The sequence below is a fragment of the Octodon degus genome, unplaced genomic scaffold (genome assembly GCF_000260255.1).
Source record: "Octodon degus isolate 3935 unplaced genomic scaffold, OctDeg1.0 scaffold00132, whole genome shotgun sequence".
Lineage (NCBI taxonomy): Eukaryota > Metazoa > Chordata > Mammalia > Rodentia > Octodontidae > Octodon > Octodon degus.
In genome coordinates this window covers 6,643,944-6,652,987 of record NW_004524708.1, presented here as the reverse complement: position 1 = coordinate 6,652,987, position 9,044 = coordinate 6,643,944, and the positions used below count along the sequence as shown (strand labels likewise).

The window sequence follows — 9,044 nt, the reverse complement described above, 5'->3', positions numbered from 1 at the left end:
CCGCTTAGTGGGTTTTTTCTACTGTCGCACGGCATTCTGTTCTTATTCCTTTTTTTTTTTTTACTTTTCTTGTTCTTATTCCTTTTACCTCCAACCTTTATATTCTTTTATTTGATTTTGTAAACAGCGTATAGTTAGATTCAAAAAAAATCCTGTGGATGTTCATTTGTGATTTAACTATAGTACTGTTTCTCATATTTAAACCCTTATTAATGTGTTTGTGTTTTAAAAAAAAACTTATTTTGTGCTATTTGCCATTTCTCTTTCTTGGACTGAATGAACACTCTTTCATCATACAGTTTCTCTCAGGAGTTATCCTGTCTCTTTATGCCTGTCTTTAAATTCCCTCAAAGTTAAAATCTGCATATTTAACTCGCCAAAACCTACACTCAGTACTTCTACTGTATTCCTAGAGAGACATGTGTTGTCTTGTATTTCAGTTCTGCGTTTTAAAAGCTCTATGTGTGATATTGTCACACAGGTTCCTCCATCTGGGATGGGTTTCTTCTGCCTGAAATACCTCCTGCGGCATTTCCTCCAGGGAACACTTCTTCCAAATGACTCTCGGAGTTTCTCTTTGCCTGAAAAAATCTTTGTCTCCCTCATTCCTGGAGGACACTGTTGGCTTCAACAGGAGGTGCCATAGGATTGTCTTTCTGCTCCTGAGCCACTGTGTCACGGCCACTGGCCTCTCCACGAGTTTGGGCATCTCCACGAGTTTGGGCATCTCCAGAGGAGGGGATGCTGGGGGCCCACCTTGGGCTCCTTGTAAGAAAGTGCCATAGTGCCTACTTTAAATCTGGACCTTCATTCAGCAAACACTGAGCACCTGCTACACGCTAGGTGCTATTCTAGGTAGAGGGTGCACCAAGGTGACCTCTCCACATTTGGGATTTTTCTGCAGGAGGGGGTTACTTCACTTACCAGCATGCTTGTGTAAATGCTACATTTTCTTGACCATTCTTCTGTTGGTGGACACGTGGGCTGCTTTTAAGATTTAGGTTTTGTGAATTGTGCTGCTAGAAACATAGGATGCATGGATCCGGGTCACATGGTCTTTAGCTCCTTCTGGAAGATACCTGGGAGGGTACTGACCAGGTGGGGTAGACTTTGTAGTTTTAATTTTTGAGGATGCTCTGTGCTGATCTCCATAGTGGTGGTGCTGTGTCGTTTGGTGAGGGAGCTTGTGGCCCTGCTTCTCTGCCCCCACAGCTGTCCTGTGGCTGGGGCACTGCAGAGGATGTGTTGCTGACCTGTGCTGGGTGTGGGTGGAACTGAGCATTGACAGCGGATTCCTCCTGCTGAAGCCTGAGCTGCCGGTGGCTGCGGGGGGCTGGGGAGGGAGCCCTGCTAAGGGCCAACCCTGCAGGTGTCCATTGTGGACCAAATGCTGAGGACTCTGACCTGTGTCCTGCAGGCAAAGGGTCTGTAAAGGATTGGTTTTAATTTGTATTATTTTCTCAGTTGCACTCCAAATTTTCTGATCAAGCAGATCATGGAGCCACAGAGGAATGTGTTCGATGATGTATAGTGTGCCTGGGGAGAGTCACATGGAGAGAAAACATTCTCTCAGGCTTTCACAGAGAGCAAATTGGTCAAGCAATGGCCGTGACTCATCCACATGGCTGACACTGACAAAGGATCTGCAAACTGCGGTACAGGGCTATGGGATAAATCCTGAAGGTATTTGACTGACCTTATCAGATACAAAAGTTACATTTCTTGCTATATAAGTCTTGCTTTATCTTGGTCTTAACCATCCAGCAGAAAAGTATAAAAACAAGGTATATAAAGTAAAGCCATATTAATACGATGAGCTATAAAAGGCTCAAGTCAATAACTTCTGAGGATAATCCACTAATATTATAGACTGCTAGACAGTGCTAGATTGTTTAGCTGAATTTAAACACCTTAATATTTAGATGCCAATACAATATCCACCCTGACAGGACAAAAAAAAAGGGATACAAAGGAAAGATCATTTTGTATTTATATACACAAAATAGGATAGATATACAGCTACTTTTGCTTAATTCAATGAGAAGAAAGAGGTGTACTAATAGTGTTTGGACAGGATATCCTGTCTGCTTCTTATACTATGGATAACCACTAAGAAGATAACAATGTACAATGTATTGATTATCAAAACTGTCCAATCAATCAGCTTTGAAAATGTCTCATTCGTATTTATTTCTCAATAAAATAAAAAAATATTGTATGATTTTATTTTGTACCAAAAATGACTATATTATTTGTTTATTTTTTTGACAGAGTCTTGCTGTGCAGTTCAGGCTGGTCTTGACCTCACTACACAGCCTAAGGTGGACTCAACTCAGTGATTCTCCTGCCTCAGCCTCCCGAGTGCTGGGATTACAGGTGTCCACTACCGCATCCCATCGATTTTCTACATTTTTGAGGCTGAACATTATTCTGCTGCATGTTGATCCACGCAGGTGTTCTGTTGTTCTCACCTTTTGGGAGCTGGGGATACCAGAGACACAGGGTCAGGAACGCTCTTGGAAGCCCTGCTGCTAGTCTCTGAGGAAAGCCTCTTTGCTTTCCACTGTAGCGGCCCCAGTTCTCACAGCCACCACCGTCCTGATACCTAGCGGCCTCCTGTCTCCGTTTGACCGGATATTTGCTCCTGCTTGTGGCTATGTGCGAGTCTTCAGAGGAATGTCTGCTCAAGTCCTCTGCCCTTGCTCTGGACTGTAGACTGAGCCAGGGGCTTTAGCTCTGCGCTGCATCCCCAGTCCTTTGAAGGTTTTATTTGGAGACAGGGTCTCGCTAAGCCACTGTGGTACCCAGGTTGGACTCAAGCCTTCAACTGCTCCTGGTTCAGCCTCCCAGAGTGTGCACTCACCCTGGGAGCTCGCTTTGGAGCCCTGATCTTTGCTGAGGAGGGGTGGTGCTAGGCGGGCGGTACCGCTGCCCCTTGGGGTGGGCCAAGTGAGCTGAGGTGCAGGGGCGCATCCTGCTCAGGATCTCAGGCGGCTCCGGGAAGTGGGAGTCTGGGATCTCCTGGGGTCCTGGACTTCAAGTTTCCCAGGCAGTCCCCACTGCACCACGGGAATTTGGGACACTCTTAGGGCCCACAGAGTTACCCCCAGCCCGTTTTATTATTTGTTTTAAGACAGGGTGCCGCCAAGTCACTAAGTTAGCCAGGCCAGGTTCCAACTTGCGCTCCTCCTGTCTCAGCCTCCTGTCTCACACCTCCCAGTGTGCTGGAGAGGGCCGCGCCAGGCAGGAGGGCCCTCTCTACGACGAACAGAGGAAGGAGGAACCGAGTTCGTGATGTATGTAACGCCTCGAGCCGCAGCGCGTTCCCAGCTAGCTCTCGGAAAGTGCAGGGTCCCCCACTCGGTGGGTTTTGTCAACGGGCCACAACGTATTCCGTGTGGCTTCCGCCGGGAGGCCCGGCTGGCCCGCGCTTCCCTCTGCCGCCGGAAGGTGGCAGCATTGCTCCACGGCTGACCGGGCGCCCTTCGGTCCCTGGCGCGCAGCTAGAGCGCGCAGCCTCGGCCTCAGACTCCCAGGTTCCTGCGATTCCCTGGGGGCTTGAACACTTGGCCAGGCCTACAGGGAACCTTGGAAGACCCTCGAGAGCGCAGGCTGCATAGTTGGAAATGTCCATTAAAGTGACTTCCAGACCAGTTTTCCACCAATCAGAATAAAAGGGGGAATGAATCATAGGAGGGGCAGGGCCCACGGGGACAGAGCGAGGACAGAGACGGTTTACTTTGGGAGTCTGCGGTGAGAGACCCCATTTCTCACCAGGTAGGCCGGTGATCCCACTCTGGGCCTTGACCCTGAGAGTAGCTGCAGATGTGTGCATGTGAAGAAATTTTTACAGTGGCTCGTGGTGGTGACCATCGAAAAAGAAGGTTCAACAGCAAGTGAGCAGCTAGCGCAAGGGTGACAGGGCCACAGGGTACAGCCTGGCACTCAGATTCTGTTCTCAGGAAGCAACTTCCTTCAAATGTTCATAGACTGACTGATTGCGGGAGCACCTGTCCACTGTCTACTAAATCTGCTCACCATTGTTCTAGGCACCGGAAATAAAATCGGTGATAAGAGAAACGCTCTTCCTGTCCTTACCTGGCTTGCCTTCTAGAGGAGACAATAAAAAAGCTAAATTAGATGAATGCCCCCTGGAGTGGTGAAGCATGGCTGTACTCCCAGCATTCAGGAGGCTGAGCCAGGCAGATTCCCCTGTGTTCCAGGCCAGTTTGAGCTACATAGTGAGTTCAAGGCCAGCCCCGGGTGCATAGCCAGAACTTGTCTCAAAAAAAAAAAAAAAAAAAAAAGACTGTCAAACAGTGGTTCTTTCCTCTGTTTCTGTATGTGAAGAGAGGAAAGGACAGGGAGAAGGACCTTCTGAGAGCCACTGAAGTTCTTTCCCAGTGGTGGTGTCAGGAATGGTGGTCCCCATGGTGGCTAAGGCAGCGCAGGCCAGGCTGTGTCTGCTGGGACATGTGCTTCCAGTGTCACTGGTTTGGCTTCTTGCTGACATAGAGAGCTGTGTCTTGGGGCTCTGGGCAGGAGAAATGGTCAGAGAGACTGGAGTCCTTCCCGTCCTGAGCCTCTGAGCCAATGCGCCCTCCAGTGCCTGCACAGGGCCCGGCAGGGACTCCCACGCCAGGGCTGCAAGGCACATGCTTTCAAGGTGTGTCACTGGACTTGTGAGTGTGGCCTTGGGTTCCACATCTTCTGGCTGGCACTCTGTGTTTAGGGAACGAAGCGCCTTTCAGATCTGAGCCAGGTCAGTGGCTTGGGATGTGGGGCACAGGGAGGGCAGCATAGCTGTCCCCACACCCTGTCCCTGCACTGTGGCTGCAGACGCCGCTCCCACACCCCAATCCCGCATATTCCTGGCTGCTGGGGGAGGGGCACAGTCCAGAGAGGACTTTTTTTTGACACCTTCCTTTTTGTTTGGTTTTGGAGGCCACATCTCCCTCTTCATTTCAGGCTGACCTTTAAGCTCACTGTGCAGCCCAAAGACAGTTTTTAAAATTTGGAGTCATTAGGTCACTAAATCACCTGTACTGGATTTGAGCTTGTGATCCTCTTGCTTCAGCATCCCAGAGTGCAGGCATGCCCTACCACACCTGGCTCTTCACGTGTGTCATGACACTTAAAGCCCACCTTGGACCACCTGGGACAGTGCCTCCTCCTTAGCTCAGACACTCCAGGGACAGTTGCTGCCCTTGAGCCCCAGTGTCACAGCCACAGAGTGGGGATAAGAACCTGTTGGGATGAGGTCTTGTGAGGTCAACAACAGGCAAGGAGCAGGTGTCAGGATGGTGTGTGCCTCCCTGTTGTCGCTGATCTGTGCCCTGAAGAGGACATGGGTATGTTGGCCTGTGTCACCACCTAAAGCTGTCCCAAGCTGCTCTTGGGTGACTTCTGGGAAGTCAGAGTTTGTCCCAGGCTGGCATCATCTCCTGCCCAGAAGCTTTCTAAACCAGGAACGTAGGGGAGATCCCAGGAGACAATGCCCCTTCCCTGAAGGTCCCCAGGGCAGGGACAGTAGTCTACTCCATTCTTTGTCACCATCATGGGAAGAAAAGAGGTTGACTGGCTCAAATGCTGCCCTGAGACTGACTGGAAGAGGGGTGCACGGGTCTCATCCCCTTCTATTTCTGGGGGTCTCAGGGCCTAGGCCAGCTCAGGATGAGCCTTTGCTCCTGTCTGGACTCTCCTCAATAACTCAGTGTCCCTCTGGCTTCCCCAGGGGGTTCCTCAGTCATTTCCCATAGAGCTGCATCTGGGGGACAAGTGTGGTGCCACCACCATCTCTGCTGGCCCTCCTGCCTGCACTGCGCACCCTTCCCTGAACTGGCTCAAGTCTCAGCTGACCCATGTGGTGCTCCAGGACCCCTTGCAGCAGGCACCCAGTGGCAGAGGCTCTGGGACCAGACAGGCCAGGACTTAGTACTGCCCCAAAGCAGATGTCCTGGGCCCAGCTCCAATCCTAGTGGCTATTGCTTGGCATTTGTGGCACTATTGTGTGAAACCTGGTTGCCCCAGCGATGTTCAAAGGGCTGGGAGGGAGGACTGGGCATCACTGGTCCAAGGGACCAGGGGGCTCCCTGGATGGCTGTGTGACCGTTCCTTTGGCCTTGCTGGACAGCCTGGGCCTGATGCCTGGGTCTTGGTAGCTTAGGTTACTTTTGTGAAAGTCTTTTTCGCACTGGTAGTGTTTTGGCCTCCCCCCCTCTTTCTCTCTCTCTCTCTCTCTCTCTCTGTTGGTTTTTGAAAGTGCTAGGAATTGAACCCAGGGCCTTCACACTGAGCTACACCCATTCCTAACCTTTTTTAACTTTATTTTTATTTTGAGGCAGTGTCTCACTAAGTCACCAAGCTGAGCCACTGTGCACGTGCCATAGTGGCCCTTCCCCATACAGCAGTGCCATAGACGGGATGGGGGCTCCCCAGAGGGTCCTAGCCTGGTGGCTCAGCAAGCTGGCACAGGAGACCACCATCAGCCCCAGGCCCCACCCTCTGGAAACCCAGGACAGATGAAACCAATGGAGGCTGGAAGCTGCCATTGGCAGAATGAGCAATGCCAATGTCCACTATCCTGGGACACTTAAAAGTGATAACCCAAAAGAGGTACAGGTGTACACAAGCACAAAGTGCACTAATATAAAAAGCAGATCAAACAAATGCAAGCTGGTGAAACATTGACAGCAAGTGGGACAGCCTGGCAGAGAAGCAAGGGTGACCTGTGAGGGGACAGAGGCAGTGGCCACCTAATGGAGCAGTAGAGAGGCAGAGGATGCAATTTCGGGGTCTGAAGCCCAGGGCGACCTGGTGCTGGGGCTCCTTCTGGGCACTGTGCCCAGGTCCTGACTACGGGCCTTGAGGGTCCTTTCCCATGGTGTCAAATGGGAGACCTAGGAGAGGCTGAAGTGGGAGGTGCCAAGGGTCCTGGTGGGCACATGACTCTGTAGATTAGGCCATCACCATGCCTACAGGCTGAGCTCTGCAGAGACTCCCTTTCCCTCACCTCCATCAGGTTTTGTGTCACTCAGGAGCTCTGGGTAGGTGGCACCTTTTTCCCAGCCTCAATCTTCCCTGCTGTTGAATGGGCGTGTGCCATGCTTCCATAGGCTGCTCTCCCAAGTCTCCAGCCAGAGCCACTTGGGGGCGTGGTTTAGGGCGGCCTGGCTTTGGGAGAGGGAGTTTTTGTAGCCTTAGAGATTATCAGTGGTTCAAGGGGTTGGGCTGATTTAGGCGGAACCTGGTGGGCTCACTGAGAGGTGGTGTAGAGGGCTAAGGCTGTCAGCTGAGGAGTCGGCCTTGGTCGCCATGGTCTATGGCCAGGAGCCACCTGCACAGCCGCTAACAGGCAGGCAAGAGGGTCCTGAAAGGCCACTGCCCTGGGAGCTGGAGGGGAGCCAAGGACAGGGACTCCCAGTCCTGAGGCACAGTGAACTAACACCCATTCCAGAAGGTCACAAGAACTGTCCGCAAGTGGCATGTGTGCTTGCTTCCTACTTGAAAGAGGTTTGGGGCTACACAATCCTTTGCCTCTACCTAGGGGACCTAAGAGAGAAGACCTTCAGGGGCCCTGACTCTGTGGGTCTGGATTCCAGGACCCAGAGCTGAGGCAGGCGGAGCAGTGCAGTGGGCCTCTTGTACCCTCAAGACTCCTACAACCGCATCCTCTCTCTCTCTGGAGATTGAGTTTAAAATCTCTGCACACAGCTACTTCCCCCAAGTCTTTATTTTCTATTTTGAGACACGGTCTCACTAAGTTGTCATCCTGAACTCCAACCCAAGACCCTCCTGCCTCAGCTTCTCAGGGCGCAGGGTGAAGTCAGGTTTTTGCAGGAAGTGCCTCTTGTGGGGCCAGTCAGGCCTCATGGGCCAGGCTCATCTCTGTCTTATCCTTCAGCCCATGGGTCCCAGCATTTCTGCAGCCAGGTTCTCCTCTGCTCCAGGTTCCCTGTGCTCCTGGGATGCCCTGAGCTCTCTGTGCCCCTACTGGCGTCTTTGAAGCCTCCTCTCAGCATTCGCAAAATGATCTCCCAGGCCAGCAGCTATACACACATACTCCCTCCTTTTTTCTTCTTGCCTCTGTTCACTCACCAGAGTTCAGAGCCTCCCTGCGTCCTCCTCCCTCGGTAATGTAACCTGCACTTAGCCTTGGGAACTGTCACCTCTCCCAGGAAGTCCTCCCCAGCCCTTCCCCGCAGGCTGGGGCAAGGGCCCAGGTCATTCCCAGTTCCTCGCATGGCTGTTCCAAAAGGTGGGCACGCAGGGCGGGGCTGACCAAACCTGTCCAGGTCCCTAGAGCCCCGCTCACTCCCATAAACGGCGCTCCAGGCGCGCCCAACCGCCTCCCGGAAACCTTGGGTGTGTACCGGGGAGCCCCGTCTGGCCGCCCCTAGGTCAGGGTGCTGTGTGCCCCAGACCTGGACCCGGGCTGCCCGCAGCGGCGACGACCGAGCCCCCTGGCTGTACTGCCGCAGCGCGCTCTGGGCTGGGCGAGCTCCGTGGGGCCAGCGTCTGCACCCTGGCCGCTTGGGAGGCTCCTCACGTCCAGGCCCGCGGTCACGGCCGCGCGGCTTCCGGCCATGAATTGGGCTTCACAGCTCGCGGCTCCCGCCCGGCTCAGCTGAGCACTGCCCGTAGCGGGGGATGGGCGCGCGGGGTCCCCGCGCTTCCCGGCCGGGTTCGAGCCCGCCTCGGCGCCCCGCCCCATCTCTCTCCGGGCAGTCCGGGTCCTGCGGAGCATGAGTCGGGGCGCCCCGACACCCCCGAAGGCGCGCGTCGGCCGCTCCTCCGTCATCCCCGCCCCGCTGCGCCCAGCCGGCAGGCCCCGCCGCCCGCCACGACTCCGCAGCTCGCCGGTCCCCAGCGCGTGCCACCTCCAAGCGTTCCCGGGCCGGGCGCGGCAGCCCCGAACCCCTCCGAGCGAGCGGCGGGCGGCCGGCAGCGCGCTGCGAGGCTGAGCTCCGCAGTCACGTGGTGGAGCGGGCGCGGGGAGGAGGCGCGCAGGCGGGGGAGCGGGCGAGGGGGAGGGGAGGGGGCGT

The 9,044-nt window shown here is 53.9% G+C and overlaps 1 pseudogene; it reads right to left on the bottom strand.

The window, feature by feature from the left end:
* The window catches only part of LOC101586304, a 39,228-nt pseudogene extending 30,515 nt beyond the window's left edge, over positions 1-8,713 (bottom strand).
* Positions 8,714-9,044: the final 331 nt, after the last annotated feature.